A 23,616-nucleotide genomic window follows, 5' to 3' on the forward strand; every position below is an offset into this window, starting at 1 on the left:
CATTCTTCCACCTATTGTTCCCTCCCCAACCTCCCCCCCACTCATACATACTCAAATGAAAAACCAGTCCCAACGCAATTGCCCAAGAGAAACAACCGATAAACAAAGAAAAGATCAAACAGAAGATCCAGCATCTAACAAACACACCTCCATTCCTCATCACATCAAATGTAAACTTTAATTCACTCAGCTCTGCAATTGGCCCCAAATCAATACAGAAGGCATTACAAATAATGTCCGAAAAATGAAAAACAAGAAACAAGAAACTTTTTTAACATGAACGTTGCAGCAAAGTCCTCACTCCGTCACCAGTCCTTTCCTTTTCGCGAAGTCCATCGCTTCGTCGGACGACTCAAAATAAAAATGTTGCTCCTCATCGTGACCCAGAGACGGGCCGGATACAGCAGTCCAAACCACATTTTTCTTAAAAAGGGTCGACTTTATCTGATTGAACCCCGCTCTTCTCCTGGCCAGCCCTGCACTCAGATCCTCATAGATCCGCAGGATACTGTTCTCCCATTTACAACTCCGCGTCTGCCTGTCCCACTGTAAAATACGCTCCTTGTCCAAGTACCTGTGCAATCTCACCACCATTGCCCTCGGGGGGGGGGGGGGTCCCACTTGCGGCTTCCTCACGAGCCCTCTGTGAGCCGTGTCCACCTCCAAGGGTTCGGAGAACGTCCCATCCCCCAGCAACTTCTCGAACATGCCGCTATGTATGCCCCAGCGTCCACTCCCTCGGACCCCTCCGGGAGACCGACGTTTCTCAGGTTCTGCCAGCGGGTCCTATTATCTCGGTCCTCCACCTTCTCCAGGAGTCTTTTCTGTTGGTCTCTCAGCATCCCCACCTCCAACTCCACCGCAGTTTGATGTTCCTCCTGCTCAGCCAGCGCCTTCTCTACCTTCTGGACCGCCCGATTTTGGGCATCCAATCTGAGCTACAGCCGCTCAATTGATTCTTTAATCGGGTCCAAGCATTCCTGCTTCTGCTTGGCGAAGCCCTCCTGGATAAATTGCATCAGCTGCTCCGCTGGGTCGACAAGCCAGGACTCCAGTCATCCGCCATGCTTTCCCCCGCTGCAGCTTCAGCCCAAGCCTTCTCTGTTTGTTTGTTTCTTCCTTTGCGAGCACTTCTAGTCCGCCTCTCCATGCACCGATGTGGGAATCCAATCAACAATTGCCTCTACCATCAATTTTCCAAATCAAGTGCGGTAAAAAAATCGGGGGAAAAGGTCCAAAGGTCTGACCCGAGCGGGAGCCACCAAATGTGGGAACTACTCCTTCATAGCCGCCACCAGAAGACTTCCTTATTAATAAAGTTAACACTCAGTAGCTTACAGATTTATGCACAAAGTCTTTGGGAGAGAAGCTTTCAGAAGTCAATCTCAGAAACACAACTCCTCTCCCCAGAATCCAGAGCAGAACTCTAAAAATGAAACTAAAAACAGATGTAGGGCAGCACGATGGCGCAGTGGGTTAGCACTGCGGCCTCACGGCACCGAGGTCCCAGGTTCGATCCCGGCTCTGGGTCACTGTGGAGTTTGCACATTCTCCCTGTGTTTGCGTGGGTTTCGCCCCCACAACCGAGAAAGATGTGCAGGTTAGGTGGACTAGCCACACTAAATTGCCCCTTAATTGGAAAAAAAATTAATTGGGTACTCTAAATTTTTTTTTTATTAAAACAACAGATGCAGGATAGGGCTGAAAAACAAAACTAAAAGAGACCCAGCCCCTCCCATGAGTGACATCACAGCCTGCCGAGCAGTTACCGAGCCCTTAATCACAGCTTTACCATAGACATATAGGACAGGATTCACCATTTCGGAGACTATGGGCTGGATTCTCCGTTTCAGCGGCTACGGAGAATTCGCGGGAGGTTTGCGATGAAAAAAATCAGTGCCGACCCCTCACCAATTCTGGGACTGGTAAGGGGCTAGCAGCGGTGCCTGGTGAAAACCCCCAGCTCCCGTACCGAAAACGGACGGAGAATGGCCGGGTTACGGGCCGTGCATGCGCATGACTGATGACCTGCTACGGTCGTACCATGCAACATGGCGCCGGCCGTGTGCGGACCTGACCCACCGACCGGGACACCACAGGCCACCCCCTAGCCTAGGCATTTCCAAAGTGGGGGTCGCAACCAGCGGGTGGGTCGCAGACGGGTTTCGGGAGGGTCGTGGAGCCGTCTGTCGCGGCGTACCCAATCACGCAAATTCGCGCGCAACAGCCGCAGCAGCTGGCTTTTAACAATGACGGCCGCGACCATATAAAAGCATGCAGGTGCTGCGCGTGCGTGCCCACTCATCGGTGCGTATGCGTAGAACCACGCATGAAGCACCGCCTACTCCTGTCGTTAGCGCAGTGACGCAGAAGAAGATTTTTTTTTAAACTTCATTGTAATCCTCCTGCCTGAAGGGAGGCAGAGAGCAGGTCATGCGCCCCGAACGCTGACGTCACGGGCTTTGGCCGTGATTGCAAATCTTCCATTTTGTCAGCAGCAAACAAGTAAGTGGGGACCAAGCAGGCTCACCTCTCACATTAAAGGTAAGAGAAAATGGTGGGTCGCGAATGTCAGCCAGCGTGGGTCGCGAACCTCTGCTCGTGGGAGTCGCGAAGGTCGGCCGGCATGGGTCCCGAAGGTCGGCCGGCGTGGGCCCCGAAGGTCGGCAGGCGTGGGCCCCAAAGGTCGGCCGGCGTGGGTCCCAAAGGTCGGCTGGTTGGTATAAACGGGTCCCCAGAAAAAAAGTTTGAAAAACACTGCCCTAGCCATCCCCACACCAGTTTCCCCGGGCAACGGCACGGATCCCGACTGAGTGTGGCGGCGCTGGACACAGTCTGCAGCCGCCATGCCAGGTTCCCGACCTGATACCACACGTGTCCCGCAGTCAGAACTCGGCCCATCGGGGTCGGAGGATCATATGAGGGCCGGCCGATTACGCCATTTCTGAGGGGGCGAAGCAGGGCTGGCTGATTTCAAGCATGCGCTGACCCAGATTTGGGTGTCGGAGTCGATTCTCCACCCGATTGCCAATTACGATATTGGCGTTGGGCAACGAAGAATCCCGCCCTATGTTCTTCTGCCGAACCTGATCGCACCCGATTTGCACTCATATTGGGAGAGCAAATCAGGAAGCGAGTCACAAACCTTTGCCATGCAAATTTATGCATGGCGAGGGGGTCTATGGATTCCTTAGGGAATCCCGCTATCATGTCATTATTTTGAGCGGGCAGTCAATAACAAGGTCTGCCAGCTGAGCCGCCTCCCGCAACGCAATTCAGCTCCCCCCATCTCGTAACACAATTCAACCCCAACCCCCCAGGATTTTCTGGGTCACACCAGCCCCCCACAGTATGAGGGTGACCTGAGCCCCCCCCACCAGAGACCCGCTAATTAGAGAGACCCCCCACTAGAGACTCCTAATTAGGGAGACCCCTATCAAACACTCCCAGCAGAAATCCCCTCAATTAGAGAGACCCACCAGCAGAGACCCCAATGAGTGAGAACCCTGCCAGAGACCTCACTCCATGAGAGACCTCTGCCAGGAAGCTAGACAGCAGTCAGAGGCATTGAAAAAAAATCATTGCTTTAAAACTCAACTGTGTAATACGCCTGCTGGCTCAGTCAGAGGAAATAGCACCTGTCAATTTCTGGGAAGAGTAAACCAGTCAGCTGGGTCAGACCTTAGATCTGCAAGCCTTTCATTCATTTCTCTGTGAAATTGCTTTCAACTAGGCTGTGAGTGACAACTTCCATACACACCCAAAGGACCTTAAGATATAGGAGCAGATTTAGGCCACTCAGCACATCGAGTCTGCTCCTCCATTCAATCATGGCTGATATTTTTTTCATCCCCAATCTCCTGCCTTCTCCCCATAACCCCTGATCCCCCTATTAATCAAGAACCTATGTGTCTCTGTCTTCAAAATACTCAGTGATTTGGCCTCCACAGCCTTCTGCGGCAAAGAGTTCCACAGATTTACTACCCTCTGGCTGATGAAATTCCTCCTCATCTCTGTTTTAAAGGATCATCCCTTTAGTCTGAGATTGTGCCCTCTGGTTCAAGTTTTTCCTACAAATGGAAACATCCCCTCCACATCCACTCTATCCAGGCCTTGCAGTATCCTGTAAGTTTCAATAAGATCTTCCTCATCCTTCTAAACTCCAACGAGTACAGACCCAGAGTCCTCAACCTTTCCTCATACGACAAGCTCTTCTTCCAGGGATCATTCTTGTGAACTTCCTCTGGACCCTTTCCAAGGCCAGCACATCTTTTGTTTGATACGGGGCCCAAAACTGCTCACAATACTCCAAATGGGGTCTGACCAGAGCCTTATACAGCCTCAGAAGTACATCCCTGGTCTTGTATTCTAGCTCTCTCGACATGAACGCTAACATTGCATTTGCCTTCTAACTGCTGACTGAACCTGCATGTTAACCTTAAGAGAATCGTGAACAGGGATTTCCAAGTCCTTTTGTGCTTCTGATTTCCTAAGCATTTTCCCATTTAGAAAATAGTCTATGCCTTCATTGCTCTTTAGAAAGTGCATAACCTCACACTTTTCCACATTGTATTCCATCTGCCATTTCTTTGCCCACTCTCCCAGCCTGTCCAAATTCTTCTGCAGCCCGCCTGCTTCCTCAACACGATCTGTTCCTCTACAGATCTTTGTATCAACTGCAAACTTAGGAACAGTGCCTTCAGTTCCTTCTTCCAAATTGTTAATGTATATTGTGAAAAATTGTGGTCCCAGCACCAACCCCTGAAGCACACCACCAGTCACCAGCTGCCTTCCTGAAAAATACCCCTTAATTAACTTCATTCCTTCCTAACAATGCAACCCTGCCCCCTTTGCCCATCTGCCTGTCCTTTCAATAAGACACATATCCTTAGATATTTAGACCCCAGCCCTGATCCTCTTACAGCAGGAAAAGACAAAAAAAAAAAACTCACTTTGAGCGGTAGCTACCAAATGTGCGACCACTCACTCCATGGCCGCCACCAGAAGTCCTCTAGTTTCAGACTTAAGCACATCACTCAAGCTCAATGTGAAATTCCATCATATTATGATCACTCGGGGCGGCATGTGGTGCAGTGGATAGCACTGAGACTGCGGCGCTGAGGACCCGGGTTCGAATCCCGGCCCTGGGTCACTGTCCGTGTGGAGTTTGCACATTCTCCCCATATCTGCGTGGGTTTCACCCCCACAGCCCAAAGATGTGCAGGTTAGGTGGCTTGGCCATGCAAAATTGCCCCTTAATTGGAAAAAAAATAATAATTGGGTACTAAATTTATTTTTAAATATATTATGATCATTCCTCCCCAGAGGATCACGTCCAATAATATATTAATTAACACTGTCACATTGCACAGCAGAAGGTCTAAAATAGCCTCTTGTCTGGTTGTATTGCTCCTGGACACTGTCTCAAATGGGTTCCATGAGCAATTTGACCTGTCCAGTCCATAAGGAGATTAAACTCCCTCATGTCATCAACTTCTCTTACAAGTGTATTTTGCCCCTTGTCATTTCTTATTTGCATCTATACCGATTCTAAATTGTGCACCTTCAAGCCAAGATCCATCCTCAGCACTCTGCGTATGTCATCCTTTATTATCATAATACAAAGTCTTACAACACCAGGTTAAAGTCCAACAGGTTTGTTTCGATGTCACTAGCTTTCGGAGCGCTGCTCCTTCCTAAGGTGAATGAAGAGGTATGTTCCAGAATCACATATATAGACAAATTCAAAGATGCCAAACAATGCTTGGAATGCGACCATTAGCAGGTGATTAAATCTTTACAGATCCAGAGATGGGGTAACCCCAGGTTAAAGAGGTGTGAATTGTATCAAGCCAGGACAGTTGGTAGGATTTTGCAGGCCAGATGGTGGGGGATGAATGTAATGCGACATGAATCCCAGGTCCCGGTTGAGGCCGCACTCATGTGTGCGGAACTTGCCTATAGGTTTCTGCTCGGCGATTCTGCGTTGTCGCGCGTCCTGAAGGCCGCCTTGGAGAACGCTTACCCGGAGATCAGAGGCTGAATGCCCTTGACTGCTGAAGTGTTCCCCGACTGGAAGGGAACATTCCTGCCTGGTGATTGTTGCGCGATGTCCGTTCATTCGTTGTCGCAGCTTCTGCATGGTCTCGCCAATGTACCACGCTTCGGGACATCCTTTCCTGCAGCGTATGAGGTAGACAATGCTGGCCGAGTCGCACGAGTATGTACCGCGTACCTGGTGGGTCGTGTTCTCACGTGTAATAGTGGTATCCATGTCGATGATCTGGCACGTCTTGCAGAGATTGCCATGGCAGGGTTGTGTGGTGTCGTGGTCACTGTTCTGAAGACTGGGTAGTTTGCTGCAAACAATGGTTTGTTTGAGGTTGCGCGGTTGTTTGAAGGCAAGTACTGGGGGTGTGGGGATGACCTTGGCAAGATGTTCATCGTCATCAATGACGTGTTGAAGGCTGTGAAGAAGATGACGTAGTTTCTCCGCTCCGGGGAAGTACTGGACGACGAAGGGTATTCTGTCGGTTGTGTTCCATGTTTGTCTTCTGAGGAGGTCGGTGCGGTTTTTCGCTGTGGCGCGTTGGAACTGTCGATCAATGAGTCGAGTGCCATATCCCGTTCGCACGAGGGCATCTTTCAACGTCTGTAGATGTTTGTTACGCTCCTCCTCGTCTGAGCAGATCCTGTGTATACGGAGAGCTTGTCCATAGGGGATGGCTTCTTTAATGTGTTTAGGGTGGAAGCTGGAGAAGTGGAGCATCGTGAGGTTATCCGTGGGTCTGCGGTAAAGCGAAGTGCTGAGGTGACCGTCCTTGATGGAGACGAGTGTGTCCAAGAATGCAACTGATTTTGGAGAGTAGTCCATGGTGAGTCTGATGGTTGGATGGAACTTATTAATGTCACCGTGTAGTCGTTTCAGTGATTCTTCGCCGTGGGTCCAAAGGAAAAAAATGTCATCGATGTATCTGGTGTATAACGTCGTTTGAAGGTCCTGTGCGGTGAGTAGGTCCTGTTCAAACTTGTGCATGAAGATGTTGGCGTATTGGGGTGCGAATCTGGTCCCCATGGCTGTTCCGTGCGTCTGGATGAAGAACTTGTTGTCGAAGGTGAAGACGTTGTGATCCAGAATGAAGCGGATGAGTTGCAGAATTGCGTCTGGAGATTGGCAGTTGTCGGTATTGAGTACTGAGGCTGTTGCAGCAATGCCGTCGTCATGGGGGATGCTGGTGTAGAGTGCCTTTATTATCATGGCTAACCCCACCCCTTTTTCATTTTGTCTGCCTTTTCAAAACATCAAGTGCCTAACTTCGATCACCATGCAACCACATCTCTATAATGGCCAGTAGTCAAATCCATTTATCTCTACTAGGTCCATGAATTCAACTATCTCTCTACAAATCCTTCATGCATTCAGGTATGGGACGGGATTTTCCAGCCCATCCCACCAACCGAATCTTCCAATCCTGCCAAAGATGATCCCCTTGTAGCAGTTTCCCTGGCAGTGAGACGGGAGAGCCACGCAAAATGCTGTAGACAGGATCGGAAGATTGTGCCGGTGGCCAATGGTGGGCCGCCTGCACCCCCAGAAAACACGTCATTGGGGGGAGGAAGAGGGAAATCCTTCCCAAATTGCCTTTAAATTTAACTTTTTAGAATTTTTCCCTGATTTGACCTTATATGCTGATGCATTACTACTGTTAAACTATTTCTCTCTTGCTGACACACACTGCTTATAGAAATGCAAATGGAGGTTGTTATACTGACATGGTCATCCACTTTTACACGATTAGTTATGCTGTAAAAATCCTCAAAAAGGTTACACCTTTTTTTAAATGAGGCATAACTGGGTTTTTACAACAAGCTAAAGTCATAATTACTGTTGAACAATCTCTCTGGCACTGAAAATCTAATTTTGTGTTATAAAAATTTTGCCATTATGATTTTTAAAATCCATATATTATTTTTAAGTTTATTTATGGAATTTCAGCTTCCAGCTTACTCACATGCCTGTACATCAATATTTAGGTCACTCTCTGAACAATTATATTAAAAAGTGAAGGCTAATCAGTGCTTTCTAAGTTCCTAGTTTGCAGACTGCGAGAATTCCTCAATACACTTGGCTGCTTGATGATATCATTGTTACTGCAAGCTTGAAGATTCCCTTGAATTGGGGCCAATTCAAACTGACATCCAGTAAAGCGGATCACAATACTTAACCACTGTTATCAGTTCACATTATACCAATTCTTTTGTAATCCACTATTGATCTCTGAACACTCCATTTGTCTAAATCATTCACAGGTTGTAGGGATCGCTGGTGAATCTAAAGATCGAAGGCCCAACAGCGCCCAATAGCGCTCCGAAGACCTTCTGTAGCAATGTCCCGGGGCTGAGATGACTGACCTCCAGTAACAACCTTTGTGCTTTGTATTAATTGTAAGTTTCCTCTGATATCCATTGACTTCAATATTGCTTGATGCTGTGGCCAAATGCTGCCTTGATGTCATAGGCAAACATCTCTGGAATTAAGTTATTTTGTCTGTATTTGGACCAAAAACTTAATTGAGGTCTGTAGCCAAATGAATTAAAAATTGGCTTCCATGACAGTGGGAGCTTTAGGAGGGGATTAAGATGGATCATCCACTCGGCACTTGTATTTTGTACCCACTTGTGGGGCTCGGCCATCGTTGAGGATAGGGATGTTCACTGAGACTCCTCCTCCTCCTGTTACATGTTTAGCTATCCACCAGCATTTACAACTGGATGTGACAAAATGGCAAAGCTTTACTCTGATCTATCTTTGTGTAATCACTTAGCTCTGCGCATAGCATGCTGTTTCCACTGTTTAACATGCATCCAAACTTGTCATGTTACCAGGTTAGTATCTCAGTTTTATGAGATGCTTATGCTGCTCCTAGAATGAGAATGTTCTTCTACACTGCTCATTGAATCAGGGTTGATTGCTTGACTTGATGGTAGTGGTAAAGTGAGGGATATGCCAAGCCATGAGGGCACAGATTGTGAGGATTACTCATTCATCAGCTGAGAGATGATAGTTAGTAATCAGTGGGAAGTTTCCCAACCATGTTTGACCTGATCCCATGAAACTTCATAGGATCTTCAGTCAATCTGGAGCACTCCCAGGACCATGCCTTTCCGACTGCATACCACTGTGCAACCATCCTTGGTGGGTCTGCTCAGGCAAACAGAACTTTTGTAAGGGCCCCGAAGAATCCAGCACGAGTTTTAAGGATACAAAATAATAAAGTTTATTTACTATAACAATATATACATAGCAGTAACTTCCCTTGCTACCTTCTCCTTCCTCCTGGTTCCTGGACTGGCCAGCTTATTTATAGTAGGAGTTTCTCCGCCCCCCTCATTGGGGAAGTTCATACTCCCATAGGATTGTGGGATAATCATTAGTCCCCAGCCAATCGTCAGTAGGCAGGTTATAACAAGAACAATCACGGGAATAATGTTGGGGGAGTCTGAACCATTGGTTATAAATATAATTCAGTGAGTATGCCTATGTCAGGCTTTTGCTTAACTAGTCTGTGAGACAAATATCCCAATATTGGCACAAGTCCTCAGATGTTAGTGAGATGGGCTTTGTAGGAGTAACTGGAATAGTTGTGTCTTTGTCATGTATGAATCCAATACCTATGTCAATGCCTGGTAGCCTGTCCAGTTTTATTCTTATTATACTTTGCCTTAGTGGTTTGATATAACTGAGTGGCTTGCTAGGCCATTTCACACAGTGGTTAAGAGCCAACAGCATTGGCCATCATGCGGAGTATGTCTAGATTGCATAATGTTTAATGGCAAGGATTTCCATAATACTGCTATAAGTCTCTGGGACATATTGGGAAGATTGCCCAAGGATAGTCTTCAGCTAAGTGTATAATAATGCCACCTGTTTCATCAACAATCATCAGGGTTCTTTTCAATGTACACAATTTCAAGAAATTGAACTACCTTCTGGAAAGGTTAGGTGGGGTTACTGGGTTATGGGGGGAGGTGGGACATGTGTCTAGATAGGGTGCTCTTTCAGAGGGTCGATGCAGGCTCGATGGGTCGAATGGCCTCCTTCTGCACTGTAGGGATTCTATGGTTCTATAATTGTACGATTCTATGAAAAACTGATATCTCAACTTAGAGTGGCTTTTATCACTCCATCATTTAAATTTATGTTACAGATCAAGAACTATAAAATACCTCAGGGGCCTAGTACATTTCTCAGCTAGAAACTGCTACTTGAAGCTGTGTTTACAAACCCTGGCATCTTCCTGGGATAGTTAGAGAACAATAACCCAAGTATGTTTAGCTTCACCATGGAGAAGCTTATATAATGCCATCGATTGGTGGTAAGCTGACCTGCAGACAATAGCAACCACATAAATAGTACTGTTCGAGGCATTGAGGGTCACCATAGCCTGAACTTTTTTTTTTTTAAATAATTTTTATTAAAGGTTTTCATAAAATATCAATAACAAAATGAGAAAGAAAAAAGAACCTAACAGGGTTAAGTACAAAACACAATCTAAAAAAGCAACCTCCCAAACCCCTCCCCCCCCCTTACATAAATAATAAATTAATATTAACACCCCGACTTAACACAACAGGTGTATACACCCCCTCAAACCCTCCAGTGTAAATAACATAAACAAAAATAAAGTAAACCCCCCCCCCCCCCGAGCTACTGCTGCCATTGACCAATGTCTATCGTTCTGCCAGAAAGTCTAAGAACGGTTGCAATCGCCTAAAGAACCCTTGTACCGACCCTCTCAAGGCAAATTTCACCCTCTCCAATTTAATGAACCCTGCCGTATCGCTAATCCAGGATTCCACGCTTGGGGGCCTCGCATCTTTCCACTGAAGGAGAATCCTTCGCCGGGCTACCAGGTACGCAAAGGCCAGAATTCCGGCCTCTTTCGCCTCCTGCACTCCCGGCTCCTCTGCCACCCCAAATATTGCGAGCCCCCAGCCCGGTCTGACCCTGGATCCTACCACCCTCGACACGGTCCTCGCTACGCCCTTCCAAAATTCCTCCAGCGCTGGCCAGGCCCAGAACATATGGATGTGATTTGCTGGGCTCCCTGAGCACCAGACACACCTGTCCTCACCCCCAAAGAACCGGCTCATCCTTGTCCCGGTCATGTGTGCCCTGTGCAGCACGTTAAACTGTACGAAGCTGTGCCTCACGTTGGGAAGAGGAAGAATTCATCCTCCCTAGGGCATCTGTCCACCTCCCCTCTTCGATCTCCTCTCCCAACTCCTCTTCCCACTTCCCTTTCAACTCCACCACCAAGGCCTCCTCCTCCTCCTGCATCACCTGGTAAGTTTCCGAGATCTTCCCCACTCCCACCCACCCCCCCCGAGAGCACTCTGTCCTGTACTGTGTGTGGCAGTAGCCGCGAGAATTCCACCACCTGCCGTCTGGCAAACGCCCTTACCTGTAAGTACCTGAAGGTGTTCCCCGGGGGGGTGCCCGTACTTCTCCTCCAGCTCACTCAAGCTCGCGAACTTCCCGTCCACAAACAGGTCCCCCAACTTTTGTATCCCTGCCCTGTGCCACCCCGAAAACCTTCCACCTGTTCTTCCTGGGGCGAACCGGTGTTTCCCCCGTAATAGGGTCCACACCGAGGCCCCAACTTCCCCCCTATGCCGCCTCCACTGCCCCCAGATTTTGAGGGCCGCCACCACCACCGGGCTCATGGTATACCTCCTTGGAGGGAGCGGCAGCGGCGCAGTTGCCAGCGCCCGCAGATTCGTACCCACACAGGACGCCATCTCCAGCCTCTTCCATGCAGCCCCCTCCCCCTCCATCACCCACTTGTGCACCATCGTCGCATTGGCGGCCCAGTAATACCCACAGAGGTTGGGCAGCGCTAGCCCCCCCATATCTCTACTCTGCTCCAGGAACACCCTTCTCACCCTCGGAGTTCCTCGCGCCCACACAAACCCCATTATACTCCTGTTAACCCGCCTGAAAAAAGCCTTCGGGATAAACACGGGGAGGCACTGGAACAGGAACAAAAACCTTGGGAGCACCGTCATTCTGATTGACTGCACCCTACCCGCCAAGGACAGCGGCAACGCGTCCCACGTCTTGAACTCCTCCTCCATTTGCTCCACCAGCCTTGTAAAGTTAAGCCTATGCCAGGCCCCCCAGCTCCTGGCCACCTGGACCCCCAAATATCTGAAGCTCCTCTCCGCTCTTTTTAGTGGGAGCTCGCCAATCCCCCTCTCCTGGTCCCCTAGCTGAACTACGAACAGCTCGCTCTTCCCCATATTGAGCTTGTACCCCGAAAAGTCCCCGAATTCTCTAAGGATCCTCATTACCTCTGGCATTCCTCCCACCGGGTCCGCCACATACAGCAGCAGGTCGTCCGCATAAAGCGACACCCTATGCTCCTCCCCACCCCGGACCAACCCCCTCCAATTCCTCGACTCTCTCAGTGCCATAGCCAGTGGTTCAATCGCCAGTGCGAAGAGCAGGGGAGACAGGGGACACCCCTGTCTCGTCCCTCGGTGCAACCGAAAGTACTCGGACCTCCTCCTATTTGTGGCCACACTCGCCATCGGGACTTCATACAACAGCCTAACCCACCTGACAAACCCCTCCCCAAACCTGAATCTCTTCAGCACCTCCCACAGGTACCCCCACTCTACCCTATGGAAGACTTTCTCAGCGTCCATCGCCACCACTATCTCCGCCTCCCCCTCCCTCGCCGGCATCATGATAACGTTCAAAAGCCTCCGCACATTCGCGTTCAACTGTCTCCCCTTCACAAACCCCGTCTGGTCTTCATGGATGATCTGCGGCACACAATCCTCAATCCTCGTGGCTAAGACCTTCGCCAGCACCTTGGCATCTACATTTAGCAAGGAAATCAGTCTGTAAGACCCACATTGCAGGGGATCCTTGTCCCGCTTCAGGATCAAGGAGATCAGTGCCCGGGACATCGTCGGGGGTAAAGTCCTCCCCTCCCTTGCCTCATTAAAGGTCCTAACTAACAGCGGGCCCAACAGGTCCATATATTTTTTATAGAACTTGCCCGGGAAACCGTCCGGCCCCGGTGCCTTCCCCACCTGCATGCTTCCTATCCCTTTGATCAACTCCTCCAGCCCAATCGGGGCCCCCAGTCCCGCCACCAGTCCCTCTTCCACCTTTGGAAACCTTAATTGGTCCAGGAAATGGCCTCCTCCCTCCCTCCTCCTGTGGGGGCTTGGATCGGTACAATTCCTCGTAGAAGTCCCTGAAGACCCCATTGATGCCAACCCCACTCCGCACCACGCTCCCTCCCCTGTCCTTAACTCCCCCGATCTCCCTAGCTGCGTCCCGCTTCCGAAGCTGATGCGCCAGCATCCGGCTTGCCTTTTCCCCATACTCGTAGACCGCCCCCTGGGCCTTCCTCCACTGCAGCTCCGCCTTCCTGGTGGTCACCAGGTCGAATTCGGCCTGGAGGCTGCACCTCTTCCTCAACAATCCTTCCTCAGGCTCTTCCGCATACCTCCGGTCTACCCTCACCATCTCCCACACCAGCCTCTCCCTCTCCCCCCACTCCCTCCGCTCCTTGTGGGCCCTACTGGAGATAAGCTCTCCCCTCACCACCGCCTTCAGTGCCTCCCATACCATCCCCACTCGGACCTCCCCGTTGTCGTTGGTCTCCAAGTACCTCTCTATACTTCCTCGGACCCGCTCGCTCACCTCCTCGTCCGCCAACAGCCCCACCTCCAAGCGCCACAGCGGGCGCTGGTCCCTCTCCTCCCCCATCTCCAAGTCCACCCAATGCGGGGCGTGGTCCGAAATGGCTATTGCCGAACACTCGGTATCCTCTACTCTCGCTATCAGCGCCCTACTCAAAATGAAAAAGTCGATTTGAGAATAAGCCTTATGGACATGTGAGAAGAATGAAACATAGCCTGAACTTTACACCACAAGGTCCTTCCACTACAGCAGATGGAAACAATATCAGTAGTGCACTGAAGAACCAAGTAGCTCACTAAATGCTCACCGGGCATTGACAAGTGACAGGTGCAAACTTTCTCCTGATCATTCTAATCTTAGTCCCTCATTCATGTCTATGTGTGAACCCATATGCCTTACCATGACAGTCTTAATGAAAGCTTTTGAAAAGGTTGTTCACAAGCACACTATTGTAATCTATATTACACTAGGTATTCCACAGGAAGGAACAAAAGAAGGCCCAATAACAAACTAAGCACACATTCTTACACTATATTTCTTCCAAGTAGTAAATCAGATAAATTTAACCTGGAAGATTTAAACAGTGAGTTCAGAGGGAGCGCCAGAGTGAGACACAGAACAACTGTGCCTGCACTGCTGTTGATAGTGATAGTGATGCTGGCAGTGGAAAAGGAAATTGCTGTTTACATCTCTGCTAAGTTAATAACTCTGCAGCTCACAATTTCCCAGTATCTGCATTTCAAAGGATGCTTTCGAAAGTCATCATTAGCGACTTTCCCAAATAGTATGGTGCAGAGGGCAACTTGGTTGGAAGTCCCATTAGCCACATAGCTCAGCTTTGAATGGAAGTTTCACAATATTGCAGTACACCATAAAGCATATGATAATTATAGGGACATTTGCAGCAGAAACTAACACCACTGCACCTACCTAACCACTATCTCCATGGCCCCCCATTACTCCCCCAATACCATGCCATGTGGAAGTATTCTCCCAAGGATGCTCAGAATGCTGCAATAGTGACCTGGGGATCCAGAGTTGTTACTGTGTCTGCTTTTGCACAAATCAGTGACTGTTGTGAAGGAATCCCCAGTAGTATGGGTGTAGAGACTGTATGGTCTTTCAGGCTGTCAAAACATCACCTTATCCAAGACGTGGAGATGTGCCAAAGTGCACACAAGTCACTCATGCAATTGTAGAGATTTAGCAGGTTATCTTAGGGTCTTCATCTCACAATTTCAGAGCCATCTCAGTTCAATGAGTGAATAGCAAGCAGAGGAGGGCATTATGGCAATAATATGACCAAACACAGCTGCTGATGTTACTTTTAATCTATTAAAATTGAGCAGTTATGCACCCTTTAAAACACACACCATCTGTAGGTAATATGGAAGTATTCTGAGCTAATTATTTGTCAGTTCAAAAAACTGAAGATGTTCCAAAATTCTTCAAGAAGGCAATAACATTCCTTTAAAGTGTACAATTTCTACCATTAGTTTTATTGTCCGAAGGAGAAAAAAATTAGGCAAGTCCCTTCCTCCTGTTCACGCTCAAATAACATCAGTGGAACATAGATATCTAAAATTGAGTTGACAACTGCACACGGGTCACTCGTGCAGTTGTAAAATGAGGACTGGATTCAGTTCAGTTGTGATGGCGTCTACTGTCAAATGGCCTGTCCAACACTCAGTGCCCGTGCCCAGAATTTTATATTTACTCATTGAAATACATCTGCAGACACAACCAACACAAATGGAATTTTATAATTGTCTTTCATATCCGCTAGCTCAGAAAATCTTGAATTGAGGTGGCTCTGAAGTGTTGAGAAGACCCTGAGATACCTGGCACACTTCTACAACTGCACGAGTGACCCGTGTGCACTTTGGCATCATGGCGAGGAAGTGGGACCACATGCCAGTGTGAGTGGAACCTCCATGCCAGACCAGCCAGGAATTGAAGAAATACGATAAGATAGTTGTCTCATCCTGTAACTGCATCGTGTGATGGCAAATTATACCGTTGAAACTACGATGGTTTTAGCGAATGCATTCACTTTACCAGGGGAACGACTAGCCTTGATTTTAACTTCATTGTCACATACTATAGGTATTGTTGTTCATGAAACCTTCTGCGGCTATGAAAATGTCACCTTGCTATAAACCGAATCAGTTAAAAAAAAGTGTAGTCGTTTTTCTGAATGACTCCAGCTTGCATTCCCTTGCGCTGCTCTGACTTTTAAAAAAACACAAGGCTCTGCATTGCCCTCACCTTCAAGCGGTTCTGTGCTTCTTTCCGCACAAGTTTTGCAGACGGGGTGTTGCTCACCGACAGCCCTCCAGCCGCAGTGGGATGAGTTGAGAGATGTTGGTTATGTTCTTTGTGGGTGTTTTTTTTCACCCTCAGTTCATCCCGGGCTTTGCTGCTCGAAGCCGGGCGGTCGGTTCGGGACTGTTGAACGCCGTTGCTTAGTAACCGGCCGGCCGGCGGGGCAGGAGGCCGCGCGCGCGCACCTCGGCTCAGGCGCTCCGGCGCTCGGCCTGCAAGCTCCTCGGTGCCTGTTTGCGACAATGTCGATCCCTCCAGCAACGCGCTCCGCCTCCGCCGCCGCACTCAAATCCACCTTGCCAAAAGCGATTGCGTCTCTCAAATAAGCCTGTGTAAAATTAAACTCAGCGGCAACAAAAAAAAAAATCACCGGGTGGCTCGTTTGTGAGAACGACACCAAACGTGTCCTGCTTTCAATTATTGTGCTTTTATTGTGTTTTTTTTAATGCCGAGGGATATTTTAATGATCATTATTAACGCGGGGTTATGCAAATCACAGTAATCCAATTTAAATGAGTTTTCGGTCTCCCTGCTTTGTAGCTGTTCAATCATACATGTGAAGGTTGGCGGGACTGCTGGGAATTCTGATAAAAGTTTTAAAGTGACTTTCGCCAGGAAGTGTGTTTGTGCAATAACAACAACTTGCATTTGTAAAGCGCCGTTAATATTAACGTCAACATCTTAAGCAGATAACAGGAGCATTGTCAGTCAAGCATTCGCCACCAGAATGCAAACGAAGATGGAGACAACAGGGCAGATGACTAAAAGCATAGTCAAAGAGTTTTAAGGCGCAAACTCAGAGGGGAAAAGGCGGATGGGGAGTTGGAAAGGTTTGCACAGAATTTCCAGTTAACTAATGACATAGCGGCTAATGGTGAGGCGAAGCGAATGGGGACTGTACACGAGACCAATATAGTATATTGAATATACCTAGAGTTCACGAAGCGTTGTAGGGATGGAGCAGGTTACACAGATGGAGTGAAGAAGGTCATGAGGTTTTCAACATGAGGATGATCATTTTAAAATTGGGTGTTAGTGAAACAGGAGCTGGGGGTGATAGGTGAAGTTGACAGTGCACATTGGAATACATGCAGCAGGAGTTTTGGGTGAGTTTAGACCCTAAAGATTTGGAGATGGAGTGTCTTTAAAAGAACATTGGAATAGTTGAGGTTGGAGGTAAGAAAAATGAGGGTCCTGCAGCAGCAGCTAAACTGAGGCAGAGATGAGAGATATTATGGAGGTGATATTTTTATAGCAAGGATATGGGTCATAAGCTCAGCTCAGGGTCATATACGAATCCAAGGTCGTAAACAACCAGATTCGGTCCATTACCTTACCCAATGAAAATTGGTGACTAGGAAATGGAGTTTATGACAGAACCAAAGACAATGACTACAGTCTGCTAAATGTTTAAGTGATGGAAATTGTAACTCATCCAAGACTGGATGTCAAGCATGGAGTTTGACAACACAGAAATATTGGAAGTATCAAGGGAAATAGTGATGAGGTAGAGCTAGGTGCCACCGGATGATGTCACTGAGAAACAATATATAGATGCAAAATAGGAGTGGGCTAAGAATATTTCCCTGGAGGAGTCCAGAATTAGCAGTGCAGGGAGGAGGAGAGATGTTATTGCAGGATACTCTCTTGCTAAAACTGGATAGATATGGGCAAAACCAGACAAAGGTCAGCCCTTTTGACTTGACAACAGAGAGATGTTGAAGAGTGTTAACCATGTCAAAGACTTCAGACAGGATGAAGAGGGAAAATGCACCATGATTACATTCAGAGAGGAAGCCATTTGCTATTTAGTTAGGGTTGCTTCTTCACTTGGGCTGGGGCAGAATTCTGAGTGTAGAGAATAGAAGCACAATTGAATTATGATATTATACCTTCTGTTTTCTTAAAACAAAAGCTTAGTCATGAATTTGTTATTTACATTCAACCACGTGCAGAACTTAACTACTTGGGTTCATTGACACTGAAAATAATGGGCTCATAAAATAGTCTAAAGGATGTTATTCATGAAGTATTTACCAAATAATTTATCCTCTCAAAGCAAAGATCATAATTATGTGAATTTTGTTGAAATGTATTATAATGTGTATTTTGCTATGATTAAACTAATTCTGACTTGTTTCCCTCCCAAATCCCCCCCAAATTCTAATGAAAATGATATTGTTCTAAATAATGCCTGATTTGATAAATTAGAGTCAATGCTTCCTTAACTTGTAATGAACATAATGAGTTGTTCAAAATAATCAATGCAAATTCCCTTTTATCCTGTGTAATGAGCTTGAAATGCATGAAACAGGAATTAGGATCATTACCATTGCAAATCAGGGGCCTAATATCTCTTTCAGATGCTTTTGTGAAATTGGGCCTCAAATGAGCTCACCATGTGTGTCGCTGCAATATGTTTTCTCAGGCACACAGCACCCCAACCAAGGATCTTGAAAAGGAGACAGAAGGGTTACCACCCAAAGGTTAAATCAAAAGATTTGTACTTGGGCAGCACGGTGGCGCAGTGGTTAGCATTGCTGTCTCATGGTGCCAAGGTCCTAGGTTCGATCCCGGCTCTGGGTCACTGTCCGCGTGGAGTTTGCACATTCTCCCTGTGTTTACGTGGGTTTCGCCCCCACAACCCAAAGATGTGCAGGGTAGATGGATTGGCCACGCTAAATTGCCTTTAATTGGAAAAAATGAATAGGTACTCTAAATTTTTTTTTTTTAAAGATTTGTACTTGTGGGGCAACACGGTAGCACAAGTGGATAGCACTGTGGCTTCACAGCGCCAGGGTCCCAGGTTCGATTCCCTGCTGGGTCACTGTCTGAGCGGAGTCTGCACGTTCTCCCTATGTCTGCGTGGGTTTCCTCCGGATGCTCCGGTTTCCTCCCACAGTCCAATGTCGTGCAGGTTAGGTGGATTGGCCATGATAAATTGCCCTTAGTGACCAAAAAGGTTAGGAGGGGTAAGGGATAGGGTGGAAGTGAGGGCTTAAGTGGGTCAGTGCAGACCCGATGGGCTAAATGGCCTCCTTCTGCACTCTATCTTCTATGTATGTTCTATCCGAGGGTGGAACCAGGGTTATTTCTCCTGTCTCCACATTAAAACTTTGGGTTGCTACCAGCTCCCTCTCAGCTGACTCCTCCCTCCTCTAGGTTTATCAATCCCCCCAGTATCTCCAGGGGTTAAACATTAATCCGCTGAACGTTGCTGCAAACAATCCAGGAGAAAAATCATAGGGGTATGAAACAATGGTTTGTGTTTTGAATAGATTTGACAGTTGTAAGAATATTGTAGATGAGGGGAAAGGCTACCTGACTTAGCAGGATGATTAGAGACAAGAGGTCAAGTGGTGAAACATCCAAGATTCATATGTAACAAGGGTGGTCAACCAAATCTACCTTCTGGACTCATATTTGGCCCTGAGCCAGAATGCAGGCCAGTAGATTGTTGCTCCCATCCACATTTGGCCACTGGATCAGCGACTGATGCCACAGACCACAGGTAACGTACAAATGAATCTGCAAGACTGATTTGCACTAAGCCTCTTTAGGCATGTGAAGGGGGAGATGTACCCCATCACATCTCCACCTCTGGACAGTTTTCTATTTCTTGGCCAAATGATTTGAACTAAAGCATACAGGAGATTCTTTCTTTGTCAAGTTTTCAATTTTAAAATGTATTTTTTTGCTATATTTATGTACTAAAAATAAATAATAAAATGTAACTTTGAAGAAGAACCCTGAACCGCTGAGGTAGCAAGCACACCTGCACAGGAATTACTTTTAATTGGAATGTTACACTAGCAATGACACAATTCTGAAGGAGGCTAAAACAATCATAAAAATAATGAGGCAGCCTAATTACTTAACTAATGCTGCCCAGCCATTCTATATAATGTGATCCAAGATAGTAAAGTTCCATGCAACAGGTGGAAAGCAGTTTGCCCTTTTCAAAAAGCTACTTTGAGCATCCCCCAGTTTCTTGATGCCTCTGGCTGTAGTTTGGTGGTGAATTTAGAAGGGAACTTCTCCATTCTGTGGCTAATCTGTCACTTCATGTTTTGCAAGTGGAATAAAGGGCACCCTTGTGCCTTTGTCAGGAAACGCTCTGGAGGATCCTGAAAATAGGATTTACTGACCCAGGTTTTTTCAGTCGGTTGGTTGTACTATGCCTCTTGAAGCTTGGCTTCCATTTGATGGAAATAGTCGCTTTCAGTCTCTGTATTTCCTCTGGACATTTTTAAAAACTAAGGTATGAATCAATGTGCTTCTTCACTAAACTTTATTAAATGCAGGATTAATTAAAGTAGGTGTAAACATGCATGCATGTGTGTTTCATAGGTTGTCATATGTTATTGGAATTCACCTTTTGTTAGCTTAAATTACATTTAGTTCTGATTTTTTATAATTCAAATGACATTGTTATAATGTAATAAATAATTTCAGTAAATCTAGTTCCTCAGTGAATGTGCTTTCTTCTCACTTACAATGTTTCATTAGGTTCCAATATCTGATTAACTTACAGAGTCAATAGCTCATCCAATAGATCACATACAACCTGGTCTTGAATAGACCTTTCTCACTTAATTTGATCTTCGAAAAGTATGCTGTGCAGAATTAAATCTGATACCCCTGAATAACTGTGGCACATGAAGTATTTGATCATCTCAACTGTACTTTAAAGAATGACATTCATAGGAACATAGGAATTAGAAGCAGAAGCAGGCAATTCAGTCCTTCAAACCTGCTCCGCTATTTAATTAGATCATGGTTGACCTCTTCCTGGTCTCAAATCCACCTCCCCACCTGTTCCCCATAGCCCTTTAACCCATTTTAAAAAAAGAAATATTTCTATCTCCTTCTTGAAACCATTTAATGACTCCGATTCAACGCACTATGGGGCAGCAAGTTCCACAAATTCACCACCCTCGTTCTAAATGAATGTTTTTCATGTGTTTTGATTCTATGCATGAACAAAGCATTGATCTTTTTTGCTAGACTACATTCGTTTGACAGGCAAAACTAGTTCTTTCAAAGGCTTAACATTACACCAAGCAAAATACATATGTACTCACTATGGGGGCAATAACCTTCAAAAGTGAACTTCTCGCCGGCTCCGTACTCCACAAGTCCTGTGGTGGTGGCAGCCCTGAGCGTGTGGGGCAATGGAGGCTGCATATGAGACTAGAGGGGGCGTCAGTGTGGTCACTGATCTGTGACAATCACCGGTTTGTCCCGGGGGGGCGGGATGGGGGCTTTAAGGTATGGCAGCGGGCAGGGATTACGAGGTTTGGGGATCTATTCATCCAGGGGGGCTTCCCAACCTTGGAGACATTAGAGGAGCAGTTTGAGTTGCCAAGAGGGAACGGGTTTCGGTATCTTCAGGAGCAGGACTTTGTACGGAGACAAGTCCCAAGCTTTCCTCGCCTCCCTCTGAGGCGACTACAGGATAAAGTGCTGTCAAAAACAGGGGTTGGAGGTGGGATGGTTTCGGAGAATTGTTAGAGTGGGAAGGGGCCCCTATCAGAGAGGTGAAGAGGAAGTGGGAAGAGGAGTTGGGAGGGGAGCTGGAAACTGAACTGTGGGAAAAAGCCTTAAAAAGGGTAAATGCATCCTCGTCCTGTGCTAGACTCAGCTTGATTCAGTTCAAGGTAGTCCACAGGGCCCACATAACGGTAGCCTGGATGAGTAGGATCTTCGAGGAGGTGGAGGACAGGTGTGGAAGGTGAGGGGCTGGTTTAGCACAGGGCTAAATCGCTGGCTTTTAAAGCAGACCAAGGCAGGCCAACAGCACGGTTCAATTTCCATACCAGCCTCCCCGAACAGGCGTCTGAATGTAGCGACTAGGGGCTTTTCACAGGAATTTCAATTGAAGCCTACTTGTGACAATAAGCGATTTTCATTTCATTTCAAATGGCAAGTGACAGGAAGATCTGAGTCCTGCTTACAGACAGACCAAAGGTGTTCTGCAAAATGGTCATCCAGTCTGCATTTAGTCTCTCCAGTAGACCGCATTGGGAGCAGCAAATGAAATAGACCAGATTGAAGGAGGTGCACGTGAAGCGCTGCCTCACTTGAAAAGAGTGTTTAGGCCCTGGGATGTGAGCAGGGAAAAGGTAATGGGGCAGGTGTTATACCTTCTGCAATTACATGGGAAGTTGTCATGGGAAGGGGGTGAGTTGTTGGGGGTGATAGAGGAGTGGACCATGGCATCCCGGAGGGAACAGTCCCTGCAAAATGTTAATCATGGGGGTGAGGGGAAGATGTGCTTGGTGGTGGCATCATGCTGGAGTTGGCAGAACTGGCAGAGGATGATTCTTTGAATGTGGAGGCTGGTGGGGTAAAAAGTGAGGACAAGGGGGACCCGATCCTGGTTCTGGGAGGGAGGGAAAGGAATGAGAACAGAGGTGTGGGAGATGGGTCAGACGTGGTTGAGAGCCCTGTCGACCACAGTGGGTGGGAAACCACGATTAAGGAAGAATGAAGACATGTGCGTAAGGGCACCAATTTGGAAAGTGGCATCATCAGAACAGATATGATGGAGGTGAAGGAACTGGGAGAATGGGATGGAGCCCTTACAGGATGTGGGGTGTGAAGAGCTGCGGTCAATGCAGCTGTGGGAGTCAGTGGGTTTGTAATGGATATTAGTGGACAGTCTATCCCCAAAAGTTGAAATAGAAATGTCAAGGAAGGGAAGGGAAGTGTCAGAGATGGACTACGTGAAAGTGATAGAGGGATGGAAATTGGAAGCAAAAGTAAAACATTTTTCCAGGTCCAGACGAGAACATGAAGCAGCACCGAAACAGCCGTTGATGTACCAATAAAAGAGTTGTGGGATGGGACCGGACTAGGGCTGGAACAAGAATGTTCCACATACGCCATAAACAGACAGGGAAAACTGGAGAGCCATGCTGATATCCATAGTCACGCCTTTGGTTTGGAGGAAGTGAGACATTTTAAAGGAGAAATTGTTCAGTGAGAGGACAACATGTGCTAGACGGACGAGAGTGGTGGTGGATGGGGATTTTTCAGGCCTGTGTTTGAGGAAGAAGCAGAGAGCCCTCAGACCATCCTGCTGGTGAATGGAGGTATTGAGGGATTGGACATCCATGGTAAAGAGAAGGCAGTTAGGGCTGAGGAACAGAAAGTTCTTGATATGATGTAGAGCATCCGAGGAATCAGGAATGTAGGTGGGAAGGGACTGGGCAAGATGAGAGAGTATGGAATTAAGATAGGAAGAAATGAGTTCGCTCGGGCAGGAACAGGCTGACACTATGAGCCTATTAGGACAGTCGCTGTTTGTGGATTCTGGGAAGGAGGTAGAAGCAAGCTGTCCGGGTTTGGGAGATTATGAGGAAGTAAAGCTGTGGAGGAAGGATCTCCAGAGGAGATGAAGTCAGTGACAGTCCTGGAAACAATGGCTTGATGCTCGACGGTGGGGTCATGGTCCAGGAGGAGGTAGGAGGAAATGCCTGAGAGTTGACATTCAGCCTCTGCGAGGTAGAGGTCCATACACCAGACAATCCCACCCTTGTCGGCTGGTTTGATGACAAAGTCAA

The 23,616-nt window shown here is 47.3% G+C and overlaps 1 protein-coding gene across 1 annotated transcript in view; it reads right to left on the minus strand.

Annotated features, from left to right (window-relative positions):
- The window catches only part of ttc6 (tetratricopeptide repeat domain 6), a 554,053-nt gene extending 537,908 nt beyond the window's left edge, over positions 1-16,145 (minus strand). The window contains exon 1 of the mRNA XM_072488749.1: positions 15,992-16,145. The gene's annotated coding sequence lies outside the window, so the exon portion shown is untranslated. The remainder of the gene's footprint in view (positions 1-15,991) is intronic.
- Between the last annotated feature and the right edge of the window lie 7,471 nt (positions 16,146-23,616).

Source organism: Scyliorhinus torazame, chromosome 2 (genome assembly GCF_047496885.1).
Source record: "Scyliorhinus torazame isolate Kashiwa2021f chromosome 2, sScyTor2.1, whole genome shotgun sequence".
NCBI classification, from domain to species: domain Eukaryota; kingdom Metazoa; phylum Chordata; class Chondrichthyes; order Carcharhiniformes; family Scyliorhinidae; genus Scyliorhinus; species Scyliorhinus torazame.